Below are 17,088 nucleotides of genomic sequence, written 5' to 3' on the forward strand. Positions count from 1 at the left end.
TCAATCACTTATATGATAAACCCTGGGATGAACGCTGTGCCTTTTCACCTCAAATAACATATTCTCCTCATGTCTCTTACTTCAAGCCATATTTTATAATTTAAAATAATTCATTATTTATTTATTTTAAACATTCTTTATTTTTAAAATTTTGCATTCCAGATTCTTTCCCTTCCTCCCATGAAGGCAAGCAATATATCAATTCTACATGTGAAATCATGCAAAACATATTTCCACATTAGCCATATTGCAAAAAAGCAAAAAAAAAATAAAGGAATTAGAAAAATAATATTTAATTTGCATTCAGGATTCATCAGCTCTCTCTCTGAAGGTAGATAGCATTTTTCATCATGGGTCCTTTGAAATTGTCTTGGATCATTGTTTTGAGAAAACTTTCACAGTTGATCATTGTTAAAATATTGCTTTAACAGTGCACGATATTCTCCTGATTCTGCTCACTTCACTCTGCATCAGTTCATATATGTCTTCCCAGGTTTATCTGAAACCATCTCCCTCATTTCTTATAGCACAATAGTATTCCATCACAATCATATACCACAACTTGTTTAGTCAATCCCTAATTAATGGGCATCCTTTCAATTTCTATTTTTCTTTGCTACCACAAAAAGAGATGCTATAAGTATTTTTCGTAAATATAGATCCTTTTCCTTTTCCTTTGATCTCTTTGGGATACAGACTTAGTGGTGATATTGCTAGCTCAAAGAGTATACACAGTTTTACAGCTCTTTGGGCACTGCTGCAAATTGTTCTCCAGAATGTTTGACTAGTTCTCAACTCTACCAATAGTGCATTAGTGTCCCTGTTTTTCCACCTTCTACCTAACATTTTTCATTTTCTTTTTCTCTCATATTAGCCAATCTGTAGGTGGGAGGTGGTGCCTCAGAGCTGTTTTAATTTGCATTTCTTTAACTAACAGTGATTTAGAGAATTTTTTCATATGAATATAGATAGCTTTTATTTCTTCTGGAAACTGCCTGTTCATATCCTTTGGTCATTTATCAGTTGGGGAATGGGTCTTATTTTTTATAAATTTGACTCAGTTCTCCATATATTTGAGAAATGAGTCCTTCATCAAAGAAACTTGCTGTAAAACTCGCTGATTTCCTGCTTTCCTTCTAATTTTGTTTGTGCAAAATCTTTTTAATTTCACATAATCAAAATTATACTTTTAGTGATTCTCCCTATCTCTTGTTTAGTCATAGAATCTTCCTTTATACATAGTTCTGACAGGTAAAATTTTCCATGATTCTCCAATTTGCTAATGATATCATCCTTTATGTCTAATTCATGTACCCATTTTGACCTTATCTTGGTATACAGTGTGACATGTTGGACTATGACTAGTTTCTGCCAAACTGTTGCTTAGTTTTCTCAGCAAATTTTGTCAAATAGTGAGGTCTTGCCCCCAAAGCTTGGATCTTTGGGTTTATCAAATTAGATTCTTAAGGTCATTTACTACTGTGTACTGCCTACATGTGTATTTGTTTTTCAGTCATGTCCAACTCTTTGTGACTCCTTTTGGGTTTTCTTGGCAAAGATACTGGAGTGACTTGCCATTTCCTTATCCAACTCATTTTATAGATGAGGAAACTGAGGCAGACAGAGTTAAGTGACAGTGTTGTGCAGCTCATTAAGTGTCTGAGGCCAAATTTGAACTCAGTTCTTCCTGATTCCAGGTATAACATTCAGTACTACTCAGCTGACCAAGAAAAACCCATAGAGAGGGGTGATAAGACTAAATGACTGAACAACAGTTGTGTATCTAATTCATTCCAATGATCCATCATTCTATTTCTTATCCATTTCCATGTTATTATGATGATTACTGCTTTGTAATTTAGTTTGAATTCTGGTACTGCTAGACTGCCTTCCTTCACTTTTTTTTTTCATTGATTACCCTGATATTCTCGACCTTTTGTTCTTCCAGTTGAATTTTATTATTTTTTCTAGATCTATAAAATAATTCTTTGGCAGTTTAATTGGTATGGCACTAAATTAGTAAATTAATTTAGGTAGAATTGTAATTTTTATTATACTGGCAAGGCCTACCCATAAGCAATTAATATTTATCTAGCTGTTTAGATCTGCATTTGTGTGAAAAATGTTTTATAGTCATGTTAACATCATTTCTGGGTTTGTGTTAGCATCTAGACTCCCAGGTGTTTTATATTGTTTGCAGTTATTTTAAATGGAATTTTTCTTTCAATCTCTTCCTGCTGGGTTTTATTTATTTACTGATGATTTATATGGGTTCATTTTATATCCTGCCACTTTACTAAAGTTGTTCATTGTTTCAATGAGTTTTTATTTGATTTTCTAGGATTTTTTAAGTATGTCATCACATCCTCTTTGAAGAGTGATAGTTTTGTTCTCTCATTGCCTATGCCTATCCCTTCCATTTTTTTCTTGTAGTGCTATAGCTAGTATTTCTAATATAATATTCAATAATAATGGTGATAATAGATATCTTTGCTTTATCTTTAATCTTATTGAGTAGGCTTCTAGTTAATTTCCACTAAGATAATGCTTGTTCTTTGTTTTACATAGGTACTACTTATCATTTTAAGAAAAGCTCCATTTATTCCTATACTTACTGGTGATTTTTAATAGGAATGGGTGTTATAGTTTATCAAATGATGTTTCTGCATTTAATGTGATAATCATATGATTTTTGTTGCTTTTGCTATTGACCTTGTAAATTATTCCAATAGTTTTTCTAATATTGAAACAACCCTGAATTTCTGGTTTAAATCTGACCTGGGTATGATCATTGTGAGATAGTGCTATAATCTCTTTGCTAGTAATTTATTTAAAATTTTTGCATCAATATTTATTAGAAAATTTTGTCTATAGTTTTTCTTCTCTATTGTTGCTTTCTGATTTAGGTATCAAAGCTATATTTGTGTCATAGAAGGAATTTGGTAGGATTCTTTTACCTATTCTTTCAAATAGTTTATATGGTATTGGAATTAATTGTTCTTTAAATGTTTGGTAGAATTGATTTGTTAATCCATCTGATCCTAGGGGTTTTTTTCCTAGAGTCCATATTTGGCTTTTTTAATTCTTTTTTTCTAAGGTAGGGTTTTACTTAGGACATGTATCCATTTGCAGATAAAGTATAAGATGTTTCTATAAACCTGATTTCTGCCATACTGCTTTCCAGTTATAAATTTTTGTCAGATGGAAACATTCACCCTAGTGGTTGATAACCTTGGGTTCTTTTTTTAAAATACTAGTTACTTCTGGGTCTTGTTTACCTACTGGTATAGCATTAAATCTATAAATTCATTTGGAGAGTATAATTTTTTATTATACTAATGTAGCTCAGGGGTGGGGAACCTGTGGCCTTGAGGTCATATGTGGTTTTCTAGGTCCTTGAGTGAGACCTTTTGACTGAGTTCAAGTTTTATAGAATAATTCCTTTTATTAAGGGGATTTGTTGTGTGAAGTTTGAATTCAGTCAAAGGGCTGCACTTGGGGACCTAGAGGGCCACAGGTTCCCCACCTCTGGTATAGTTCAACCAGTTATTCATCTAATTTGTTTGTCTTTCTTTTTGAAAGACGTTGTCTTTCTTTTGAAAAGAGAGACTTATAGTTGTATTCTTTCCTTTTTAAAATTGTTGTCCATCTCTTTTTTACTAGATCGTAATCCATCTTGGGGGCACAGTGGGAAGACTGCTGTATTCATAGTTAAAGTACCTGTTGATTTGAATTGAATTTCAGTTCTGCCACTTACTGTCAGTGTGACTTTGCACAAGTCACAACCTTTCTGTGCCTTAGTTTCCTCATCTATAAAATGAAGAAGTTTGGCTAGCTGACCTTTAAGGTTCCTTCCAGCTTTAAACCTTTGAATCTGTGATTCTATAGCATATGGGTGCACCAGAGTTCTGTTAAGTGACATTTGAATTGGGTCTTTTTTTTTTCTTTTTGGAGGGCAATTGGGGTTCAGTAACTTGCCCAAGGTTACACGGCTAGTTTTTTTTTGTGTGGGTGTTAAGTGTCTGAGGCCAGAACTGAACTTGGGTCCTCCTGACTCCGGGGCTGGCACTTTACTCACTGTGCCACCTAGCCGCCCCTGGGTCTTTTCTTTTTCTACACTCTTTCTGTTAGTTATCTCATCTTCTCCCATGAATTTAATCATCATCTTTACTCAGATAGCTCTCAAATCAATATATCTAGCCTTAGTCTTCTTCCTGAACTCTAATATTACATCATCAACTTCCTGCTGACCATATCTTCTTGGTTGTCACTGAGGCATTTCAAACTCAATATATTCAAGATAGGATCCACTCCTAATCCTGCCCTTCCTCCAAGTGTCTCTATCTGACCCAGGCTTTGCAACCTAGAAGTAGTTATCTTTGGCTCTTCTTTCTCCCTCCCTTTCCATGTACAGTGCATCACCAAAATTTACCAATACCTCCAATATATCTTTTATATTTATCTTTTTCTCTCTAGCCTCTACCCATGATTGGTTGCCATCCTAGCATATCAGAGTGCCTTTTGGCTTCAGCTAGGCTAGCATACCTACTCTGAGTTTAGCTGATGGGGAAGATAATCCTCTCCTCACAAGTTGCTTCCCTTAATTATGATTTGGAGAGCTGGACTGGAAAAGGTCTAGTGTATGGAGGGCACTATTATTCCCACAACTCTTGGGCTCAGGGTCCTGAACTATCTCCATCAGGGTTTAAGGGAAAATGGAGCCAAGGTGGTGGTGATGGTGGTTTGACTTGCCTGGCATTTCTTGCCTCCTGTAACTCCTTCAGGATGCCTTCCTGCTTCAATTAGGTTGGTTTGCTGGCCCTTCATATGACAGTTGATTGACAACTGGTGGGGATAGCTGGCCCTTTCTCCACAGGAGTTGCCTCTCAGATGATGTCTGTGAGGTCTGGGCTAGAAGTGAGAATGATGGTTTGAGGGATGCTACTACTCCTAGAGCTCCTGTGCCTATCTGTTATGCTATTATGGTCATTATGATAATAGCCTCCTTATTAGTCTTCCTTTTTCCTTTCTCTTCCTTCTATAGCTTAGATACTTCCCATAGCTGTCAAAAGAGTTTTTCTAAAGCACAAGCCTCCCCATGACACCCTCCTCTCACAAACCTTCAGATTCTCCTTTTTATGTATAGGATAAAATATAAATTCCTTAGCCTAGCTTTTAAGGTTCTCCACACTCAGATTCCAAGCTACCTTTCTAGCATTATTTTATACAATCATCTCTCAAGAATAACCAACCCTTACTACCCAAATTTGACAAACACTTTATATCTTGATTCCATGAATTCATCCAAACTGTCCCTCATGCCTAGAATGTACTCTCACCATAATGCTACTTAGAATCCTTGTCTTCTTTTAAAATCCAGATCAGGTGCCATTTCTTCCACGAAGTCTTTCCTAATCCATGTTGTTGTTAGTGATCTTTGCCTCATCAAATTTCCATTGTACCATTCCTATGTGAGAATATGGAAATGCACTCTCCACTCCCTCCCATTACCCCAGAACTCCCACCCCCAGTACTTCTTTTAGAAACATTAAGAAAGATTTTTTTGCTAAGAATCTTAGTTTAAAGACTTTGGACTACTCTTTTTAAGAAACCTTATCTGTCTTTAACTATCAATTCTGAAACAATGTCCTTCATTGAAATCTTTTTGCTTTACTCTTTTTTATTTGTTTTGCTTTGCTTTTTGGAGTGGGGAAGGCAGGGCAATTGGGGTTAAGTGACTTGCCCGAGGTCACATGGCTAGTTTTTGTGTTAAGTGTCTGAGGCCGTATTTGAACTCAGGTCCTCCTGACTCCAGGGCCAGTGCTTTACTCACTGCACCACCTAGCCGCCCTATACTGTAACTCTCAAGTAGAATGCAGGTTAGGGATTGTATTGTCTTTATATTTCCAGCACCTAGTACATAGTAGGCACTTAATGTTTACTAAATTCATTTGAACATCAAAGACTGTTTCCATTTTTCAGTTTCTTTAAAAGATAATCTATTTCCAATTCTAACTTGTTGCAGGAATCCCTTCTACAACATTCCTGTTGTAGGTTCCAGTCTCTGAATACTTCTAGTTATCAGAATTCATCATTCATTCCAACATCTTGTTCTAGTCTCAACTAAACATTCTCATTGTACCATTTTATCCCTATTCATATTGGATAATTGTAACTGGGTAACTGCAGAAAACAGTCCAATTGGGGTTACAGTGTGAGCCCTCCATAAGCTAACTGGACAGAATTTTATAATATGCTGATATAAAATTCTGACATCAGTAGTGTTGACCCACTACTGCTTTCACACTGTTCAATTCACTTAAATTTGACAAGCATTCTTGGCACTGGGAATAGAAAGATAACATGTAAAAAATAAAATAAAAAAGCCCATATCATGGACTTCCTACTTAGGGGAAACAACGTGTCCACAGGTAAATGAATACAAGATAATTTGAGGAAGAGAACACTTGACTCAAGAAGGATGAGGTAAGACTTTACACAGCAGGGAGCTGTAGCTTTGAAGGAAGCCAAGTTTATTATGAGATGGAACGTTCCAGGTGTGGACAAAGCAAAGCTACAGGAGGCAGAATGTTGAATTTCAGGAACAGCTTTCCCAGTGAGACAATGGGGGCAACTGTAAGTGAGAAAAGCAAAAACTCCTCAATATGATATTCATCACCTTCTACAATCCAGCAATCTACAACCTAATTTTCTAACCATATTTCCCTTTACTCCCCTATACATGTCCTCTCTAAGCTCAGTCTTATCACTGTTCTCTAAAGGCCATTTCTTTCTCACCTTGGTACCTTTTTACAATTTACACTGTTTCCCTCACCTGAAATGCCCTCTTTACCCCTCCCTGCCTATTTGTTTGTCCTCCAAAACCCAGCTTAAGTCTCATCTTATTCATGAAATGTTTCTAGACCCACCATATCCATGATCTCTCTTTCCATTGAATTCTGTCCTGCTTATTATCTATAGCACTCATTTGGTGCTATAATTTATTATCTGACATTATCAATTATATGATTTATATTTGTGTGCTTTGTCTCCCTAACCAGACTGTAAACTTCTTGAGGACTCTATCCTTCATACCACCAGATATATTCAATTTAATTCAATTCAGCTTCATGGGAATCACTGTGTTAAATTCTAGAGATAAAAGATAAAAGCAAACACAGTTCTTACCTTTGATTAGCTTATATTGAGGACATAACATTGAAGACATAACACACATACATAATGTTTTCCATTAATTCTAGCAGTTTCTTGGCTTGTTCTTCATACATTGTGTTGACTAGAATCACCTCTATGACAGATAAGCATCAAATTGGGGCATTCTTTTCTGAAAGATTTCTGGCTTTGCCTTTGCAAACTGGAGTGTTGAAAGAGACAGATGCCTTCTTCACCTGCACATTGAGAGGAATGAGTTGATTTCCAAATACCTAAGCTTTTTGGCAGGCCGCTCTCTTTAGTGGGTTATCACAAGTCAGACTGTGATCAGTGCATCAGAGAGATTAGATAAAGTGAGTTCAGAGATAGGGTAAGGAAAAATAACTTCTAGTTGCAAGTATCAGGGTAAGTTTCATGCATGAATCAGTATCGAGCTTCATGTTAAAGAATGAGAAGGAACATGATTAATTCATAATATATTTGTTCTTTTTCCCCTATTGATTTTTTCTTTGGTAAAATGTAACTTCTATTCTGCTCACACTGAAATTCACCTGGCTTAGGATTCAGTGTTTGGAGACATTTTCAATTATATAAGTGTAAGACAAATAAACACAGCATACAGGAGGGCTGCTAGCTCAAGTTCACTCTTGATCTGGTCAGACAGGAAAGACACTAAGAAGGGGTTAATAATCTTACTTTATTCTAGTCTAGTTTTCTCAGAAGAGGATTGCTGATAATGGGAGGGCAAACTCCTATAGCATTTCCTAATCACCCTTCTCACAGGCGCCAGCTAGAAGGTGGGGCAACTACCCTTACATCTCAGTGGGGTCAGTGGAGACAGACACAACTTGTGTATCCAAGTCCCCACAAACCTCAATGGGCACCAGTTGAGGCAAACACAGATTCCTCCCAAGCCTTGATGGAGGCCAATCAAGGCACGCACAGCTTCTGTGCACTCAACCCTAAGTTTCCTCTAAGGTTCCCCATTCACTGACCAATGACAACCTTTTTTATAGGGACAACAGACAAAGAAGGCATATTGCCAGCAATAGCCTCACAAGTTTACATCACCCTATCCCTATATCTCACTGCAAAGTTGCAGTGAATGTTTATATTATTTATCATTATATAATGCTGTGCAAGTGCAGTGGAGATATTTTGAACCACGGTTATGGGAACTCACATCTAATACCTGGGAACAAGAGATTGTTATGGCTATAGATTCTGGGAAACTGAACTCTAGGAAATAATAACAAAAATACACTTTACACACACTAAAACTCACCTTACTTACACTAAAATTCACCTTACTCACACTCATTTGACATATCTCATATCTTATACCCACCCAGTTCTACTGGGAAATTCTAAAATTAACAAAATGAATTTTTCTCCTTTTTTTCTCCTAATTTTCTAAAATTAACAAAATGAATATTAACAGACTAGGAAAGGAATGTGCATTGGAATAGCAATATATTTAACTGAAACTGAAATACATCGTAAAATAATAGAGGAATAACTTCTGCATATTTCTAGGTGACTTTTTTTCTTCCTCCTTTCTTCTCTAAAGTATTTTGGAAGCTGTTTTCCAAAAATCATGCTCCAGTGGAGTGAGAAGAGTTTTGTCCTTCAATACCGATAGCTTTACCATTGAGGCTTCAGTGTCTTTTCCTTCTCTTGAGTTTCACATTTCCACAAAGTTTTTTAATTTAGATGGTTCCAAGCATTTCTTAGTCAGCTCACAGTAACTGGGGCCATCTCCAGTTGTCCTGATCTATATCTGGCCACTGGACCCAGATGACACTGGAGGAGAAAGTGAGGCTGGTGAATTTGCAAAACCCTTCCTCACTTAAATGCAAGTCATGGCTTCATCTTCCTGATGTCATGGTCCTCTTGGAGAACAAATGACAAACTACAACACCACACACACACACACACACACACACACACACACATACACACACACAAAGTCATTATAGGGCTACCAGATCAGTTACTTTCCCTTGTCGTCATGGGCCCTAGTAACAGTTACCATGCTTTCTCATCTCCAGGTATTAACGTTCCATGACAAAAATCATGTTGTACCTAAGTACAAAGGCTCAACATTTTTTTTTGAAGATTTGAGAATTTTTCAAAAAAATTTATCATATTCTAGGCCTAAATGTGCTAAGAAGTCTAGGGTTTTTTTCCCTATTTGTTTCCTTTTAAATGTACCTATATTACATATACAAATAGACTGTTAAAAATATTGCTATTTCATTTGGTTTGCTAAATCCCAGGTAGAGTACATTGTAGCTTATGTGGAGAGATAGCTAAATGTGAATAATTTTACTTGATCCAGAACTACATTTTGGGTGGTTTAAAATATGAAATGGAAGACCAGAATGTTCCCATATTTCAACTCATGAACAACAGATTGGCAATTGAGTTTCTGAATAAGAAAAGAGTTAAGATTCAAGCAAAACTGTTGAGCTCTCATTCCTTCTCTATACTTAATGTCAAGTGAACTTAAAAGCCATTTTTCAATGTTATCCCACAGAACAATTGGACAGTCACAGGAATTTATAGCATTGCTAGCATTTGGTTTTTACTACAATGGGAAATTTAGACATATTATTATAATATATTTTCTCAATGTTGAGAAGCAATGTGGTATAGTGAACAGAAAGCTATTCTTGGTATCACAAAGACTGATTCTGAGTCCTGCTTCTAACACATCTTGGCTATACGACCCTGGGCAAATGAATTAATCTCTCAGTGGCCCAGGCAGTTAATACTATGAGTTGCAGAGAAGGTGCTGAACTGTGTTGGTAAAGGAAATTCCTTCCTGAAAGTTTCCCAGGTTGATAAAATCAAACATCTAGTCCCTATCCCTGTTCTCAAGGATATTTCCAAAAGAATGAGTCTCTAGAAAACTTTATAGACAGAAAGTTTTCTTTGGCATTAGCAACTTCTTCAGTAAAGATTTAATAATGTCACTTTATAATTAGAAAAATGTTATCCTAGAGGGAAAGCATGAAAATAAAGTTGACTCTATAGTCAGGCTTCAGTTTGTGTATAGATTGTATTTCTAAGTCATCTGTTTATACTTGGGACATTTCCCCTCATATTTACAATACTGTATAGATCAACACAAGACACTATGACAACCACAATGTAATTGAAATGTACACTAATAGATTATAGAACCAAACCACTATGTAGGATAGATAGGTCAAGGGGAAAATAAATTGGCATTTTAATCTGAGATTCTAGGAAGACACTTTGTTAGTTGTTCTCCCTGCCAAAAATGCTGCTGGCCAGGGCTGACCAGGCCAGTTTCCTGGTAGTTTAGATCTAAGATCGGAATGAAATGGCATATTCATAGTCCATCTAACAATTAACAAAGGGAGATTTACTTAACCAGAGGAGGGGAAGTATATTCAGACATTTCATACCCTTAGATAAACAGAAAGTCATAATAATATGACCTAAAGGCACAAGGAAACTTCATCTTCTGGTAGGTAATTTGAACCTTAGCTCACTGGGCCAATTTTGGGGACAGTTTCCTTGGTTTTTAGGAGAAGTAGCCTTACATGGTAGGGGGTGGAGAGAGGTGATAGAAGGGAAGAAAGCTAGTTTATCACACTGTTAAAAGATATCTTTACTAGGCCTCACCCTGGCACACCAAAGCATTGTGGTGAGAGTACATTCAAAGCTTGAGGGACAGCTTAGATGAATTCATGGAGTCAAGATATAAAGTATATGTCAAATTTGGGTATTATTAATAAAGCTTGGTTATTCTTGAGAGAGGATAGTATAAAATACCGTGTTTCCCCGATAATGTCTTATTATTTTTTTTTGGAAAGAAAAACACCAGAGGGTTTATTTTCAGGGGAGGGCTTATGTTGTCCTGCCTCAGCTCTCCTCCGCGGCATTGCTCTCAATGGCACCAGCAAGCAAATCACTGGGGAAGAACAGGATAATGCGCTCACTGCTGCAGCTCTGATTGGATGCAGCTCGGAGCGCGGCGTGCGTTTCACCGGGGGGAGGGGGGGAGGAACGGTGCATACAGAGGGTACCGTAATGTAGCGTGTAGCACAGGGGATCACCTTCACTACAGTAGCAATCTCAATAGGGCTTATTTCCGGGGGAGGGCTTATTTTAGAGGAATCTTACACAGTAAGGGGAGGGCTTATTTTCGGGATAGGTCTTATTATCGGGGAAACACGGTAATACTAGAAAGGTAGATTGGAGTCTAAATGTGTAGAACCTTAAATGCTAGGCTAAAGAATTTATATTTTATCCTATACATAATAAGGAGAACCTGAAAGTTTGTGAGAGGAGGGTGTCATGGGGAGGCTTGTGCTTTAGAAACATTCTTTTCACAGTTGTGGGAAGTATAGGTAGAGAAGGAAGAAAAAGGAAACAGGAAGACTAATAAGGAGGCTATTATCATAATGACCATAATAACATAACAGATAGGCACAGGAACTCTGGGAGTAGGAGCATCCCTCAAACCATTAGTCTTGCTTCTAGCCCAGACCTCACAGACATCATCTGAGAAGCAACTCCTACGGAGAAAGGGCCAGCAACCTGCACTACTTTTTTTTTTTTTTGCCTTTTGGAGCGCAATTGGAGTTAAGTAACTTGCCCAAGGTTACACGACTAGTTTTTTTGTGTGAGTGTTAAGTGTCTGAGGCCAGAATGGAACTCGGGTCCTCCTGACTCTGGGGCTGGCGCTTTACTCACTGTGTCACCTAGCTGCCCCTTGTACTACTTTTTATAGACAGGAGTAAGCAACTTCTCTATAAGGGCAAAAACATTTTTGATTGTATACATACTTATGAGGACATGGGATTAGTGCCGCCCCAGCTCTTCCCCTATTACAGCATCATAAGGAGATGAGATTAGTGCTAAGGACCCATGCTCTCCTATACGCTGGCTACAGATAGCCAAAGTCAAGCAAGGTTAAAACTTGGGGTCGTTACAGAATGACTCTGCATTAGTGCCTGATTTTGTGCAATATCCTACAAACAAATGTTTGTACAACATCGGGCTTCAGATATTTACTAGTTACATGATTTGGGGCAAGTCACTTAACTTCTGTTTGCCTTAATCCACCAGAGAATGAAATGGCAAACCACTCCAGTATCTTTGCCAAGAAAATCCCATGGACAGTATTGGTGTGCTGCTATCTACAAGGTCACAAAGAGTTGGACACAACTGAACAATAACAAAAATTCTGGAGATGTGAGAAGCCTGGCATAGGCTGTCCTGAAGGAAAAAAGGGGAGAGAAAGAGAAAGAGAGAGAATCTCAAAAATGAGTGACCGAATGTGGAAGAGAACAAAGACCAGAAATCCCTGTCTTAGCCTCTGCACTCCATGTGCTGGATTTGAATAATCTGCAGTGGGTAATAGGTGCTAACATACCTTTGCAGTTCATAGTGAGTCTCCTGATATAAATCTGTTCAGTTAACAGCCCAAATAACACCAGATCTATAGCACAGATGGTGACATTTCCCATACAATCAATTCTTCTTCATATGGCTCAGAACCATATGAAGTAAAATAAATAAGCAGTCACTTACCCTCTTGCATGAAGCCTGTCCTGAAGTTAGGGTTGCTATCAACACTTGCCCTGTTCCTTATTAGCAGTATCCCTACCAGACAGAACATCTTCCCTAGAAACCCCACTGAGAATGTAAATAGAAAATTCTGCACCTTCACAGGCTTCTGCTGGGGGGCTGCTCCTTCTTTCACAGTTATTGGATAAAGATCCTTCTTTACTTTCATCAAGGAACTGAGGCTTACCACGCAGTCAGTTAAGGGATTCCTTTTCTTCCAGGTAAATATACATTCACCAGTTATATAGTGACAATCTCACCTTTATCATGCTGTTAGAAAGGAAGGCACCTCCCAATAATATTACCCTATGGCCCCTCATGCCCTTTCTGTAAAGTTGTGAGAGCCATCTGAGAGAAAATGAGACCTGGCATTTGGAATGTTTCCTCAGGACCTCTCTGAGGGGGCAGGGACCTCAAGGCTCAGTCAACTCTGAGCTAAGGTCAGCCAGAGCTATGATGAACAGTGGTTCTTATTGGGTAAATCTTTCTGGAGATTAGATCTAAGAAACTGTTAGACCAGAGAGCCTTCCTGCTTCCCAGAGTGCCATTGATTCATCATAGATATAGCTACTGGGAAGTGAGATACCCAATCTTGGCAGTTAGGGAAACAATGATGAAACTTTTGATTATCAGGGGCAGTGCTCTTGCCCTAAGATATAGTAAGAGGGTCAGTTTGATATAGTAAGAGGTCTAAAATATATATACCCTAATTTAAAAATACTTTATTGATAAAAAATGTTAACCGCCATCTGAGCCTTCAGCAAGTGGTATGCTGGTGAAAGGTCCTGCCTTGATATTAATGGCTGCTGACCAATCAGGGTAGTGGTTACTGAAGGCTGGGGTGGCTGGGGCAATTTCTTAAAATAAGACAAGAATGAAGTTTGCCATATGGAATCGCTTTCCTTTCACTTGAACCTTTAGAATCCGTTGTAGGGTTATTAATGGGCCTAACTTCAATATTGCTGTGTCTCAGGAAATAGGGAGAACTAAAGAGAGGGAAAGAAATGGGGGAACATGCAACATTTATTAAGTTCACTGTCTTACCTGGGTATAATTTGTGATGCCCCCAAATAATTACAATAGTGACATCAAATGTCACTGATCACAGATCACTAAAACTACAATTATATAATCAATTGAATCACTTGATTATATAATCAATTGTTTATATAATATTGAAAAAGTTTAAATTTTGTGAGAATTACCAAAATGTGACATAGAGACACAATGTGAGCATATGCTGTAGGAAAAATGGTGCTGATAGCCTTGCTCAACACAACATTGCCACAAGCCTTCAATTTTTAAGAAACATAATATCTGTGAAGCCCAATAAAATGAGGTATACCTATACATATGAACATCTTCTTTGTGTATCCAGAGAGAGAGAGAGAGAGAGATTCAATATTGGCTGGTTCCCTTTTGTTCTTCCCTATCGTGTGGCCTACTCCTTTATCAAAAACAAACACAATGCAGTAAATTCATTTTATCTTTATTTGGAGACAAAATTTATTGTAAAAGTATGCATGAACCAAATTCCTGCAGGTCATGATTTATATTTAGTTTCAGTTAACAAAGTCATTTGTGTAGGATGTGTGGTAGACTGTGTACTGTTTTGTCCATGTAGGTTATGTGTATTCACATGTGTCTGTCTCCTTGGAAGGGAAGCAAGAATGGATATCTATAGTGTCTCTTCCCCCTCAGCCCATTTTACAAGTATTCCTGCCAGGAGGGGAAGCATTTTGGGACCAGAGGCTACCTGCTTTGCTCTTCAGAAAGGGGGAGTACCAGACTGGAATTATATGTCTATTCTCTTTAATATTATTAGTTAGGAAATACTTTTCAGGTTCAAGCTGTGTTTCCGACCACTATTTTTAATAGAGGAGTGCTCCAAGCTATATATCCAAGACTTGGCTCCCTTCCTACCAAATGCCACAATGAACATTCATAATGAATGAAGAATAAACTCATTTATCCAAGTTGATAGCAAGACAAAAACCAAAGAAGGTATACATATGAGAATAGACCCAGACAATACAGAGTAAATGAGCTCTCCTAGAGCAAAGTAATTCAGCTCACCCAAGACAGAGAATCTCAGATCTCATCAAAGGGGACATTCCCTGAAGTGTAGTAAGATAGGGATAGGGGAATGACCAAGGTGCTGGCTCTCTACATGTCAGCTTCTTCCCAGTTTTCCTTTCCCTTCAGAGACCTGAAGAAAGTATGTAACCTCATGTTTTCTTTCTGAAAGTAGAATCCAGAGACCCGGCATCTCTCTTCTGTCAAGTTTTCACCAACTATGCCCTTATTCAAAAGGGAAGCATTGAATAATCAGACTCTATCAATGAGAAGAGTCTTATCCTCTCCACAATGCTCAAAATTTCCTGGGCTTCTCTGTACCCTTCCTGTGACCCTTCAATCCCTCCTTCTAACTAGGAAAAATGATGCTTCTTATAAGCCCTGTTGGTGATGAGAAGTTATACATATGCAACTTGGGGGAGGTGCTTCCATCTACCAGAGGACCTGCTTTTCTTTGTCACAAAGAAGCATAAAGGCAGCTATATAAAGGACAGAAAAACCACATGTATCCATATACAGGTGCATACCGTGTTTCCTCGATAATAAGACCTATCCTGAAAATAAGCCCTCCCCTTACTGTGTAAGATTCCTCTAAAATAAGCCCTCCCCCGAAAATAAGCCCTATTGAGATTGCTACTGTAGTGAAGGTGATCCCCTGTGCTACACGCTACATTACGGTACCCTCTGTATGCACCGTTCCTCCCCCCCTCCCCCCGGTGAAACGCACGCCGCGCTCCGAGCTGCATCCAATCAGAGCTGCAGCAGTGAGCGCGTCATCCTGTTCTTCCCCAGTGATTTGCTTGCTGGTGCCATTGAGAGCAGTGCCGCGGAGGAGAGCTGAGGCAGGACAACATAAGCCCTCCCCTGAAAATAAGCCCTCTGGTGTTTTTCTTTCCAAAAAAATTAATAAGACAGTGTCTTATTATCGGGGAAACACGGTACCTAGGTGAGGCGGGGCTGAAATAGCTTCTCAGGGTAGTAGCGAAGACATCAGATGATCCCCTAAGCTTAAGATTTTCTGGGTTCCTCTAATGCAAAGGTAGTAGCAGAACCTCTGTTTGGTATTCAAGGCCCTTCTTAAAATGTTCCACCCACCTCTCCAGGCATCTAATACTTTATACCACTCGCACCCCCATACTCTTTGATCTAGTGACACTGGATCCTCTTCAGTCAAGACATTCCTTCTCTCAGCTATAGGCATTTTCATTGTCTGTCCTCTATGCATAACATTCACCTCCTCATCTCTGCATCCTGGCTTCCTTTAAGTCCCAGCTAAAATCTTACTTTCCACAGGAAGCCTTTCCCATTCCTCCTTAATTCTAGTGCCTTTGCTCTGTTGATTATTTCTTATTTATCTTATATGTGGGGTGTAGGGTATGTTTTGGGAAACTAGCACCTCTGGTGTGAGCACAGATTTAGAGAACCCACTCCACATGTTCACATGGACGATTTGTGCCTGATCTGTGGTAGAACATTCTGAGCTTGTATTGGTCTGATCAGTCACAGTTGGACATACTGTAACTTGACTCTAGCATGGTGATGTCATTTTGGTCCTGCCCAAGAACAAAGGACAACAACCAACAGATTGATCTTACACATAGTGGCTTGCATATTGTTGCCCCTATTAGATTGTGGGCACCTTGAGAGCAGGTCTTTTTGTGTTTCTTTGTACTGTGAAGCTTAGCACAATGCCTGACAGTTGCCCCTTGATAAATGTTTCTTGACTGACTGAATGACCTTTCAGGGCTATGTCAAGAGTCACTTTTCAAGTCATTTTCTTTCCTGAGGTCCCATATCTTCTAGCTTTCTTTTTATTGCCCCAGCCAAGATACATCCCCAACAATAATGCACAATTTATTTGATTTATGATTGCCATATGATACTGATATTCTTTTTTTTATTTTTCAAATGCTTTATTAACTTCTGATTTACATCATTCATTTCTGCCAGATTTTGAGTTACACATATTCTCCCTGTTTTTCCTCTACACACAACCCCAAAATAGCAGTCCCACAGTATATCCCGTCCTCCAATCTGCTCTCTCCCATATCTTCTCTCATACCCCTTTTGACTTTTCCAGTAGGGCATGGTGGATCTCTATGCCCCAGTGCCTGTATATCTTCTTTCCCAATTACATGTAAAATAGTATTATTAATAGTGTATATATCTATATTTAAACATTTGATTTTAAAACTTTGAATTCCAGATTCATTCCCTTCCTCCCTTGTCACC

The sequence above is a fragment of the Petaurus breviceps genome, unplaced genomic scaffold (genome assembly GCF_028583685.1).
Source record: "Petaurus breviceps papuanus isolate PSGF00001 unplaced genomic scaffold, PetGlider_PUasm1.0 90897, whole genome shotgun sequence".
Classification (NCBI taxonomy): domain Eukaryota; kingdom Metazoa; phylum Chordata; class Mammalia; order Diprotodontia; family Petauridae; genus Petaurus; species Petaurus breviceps.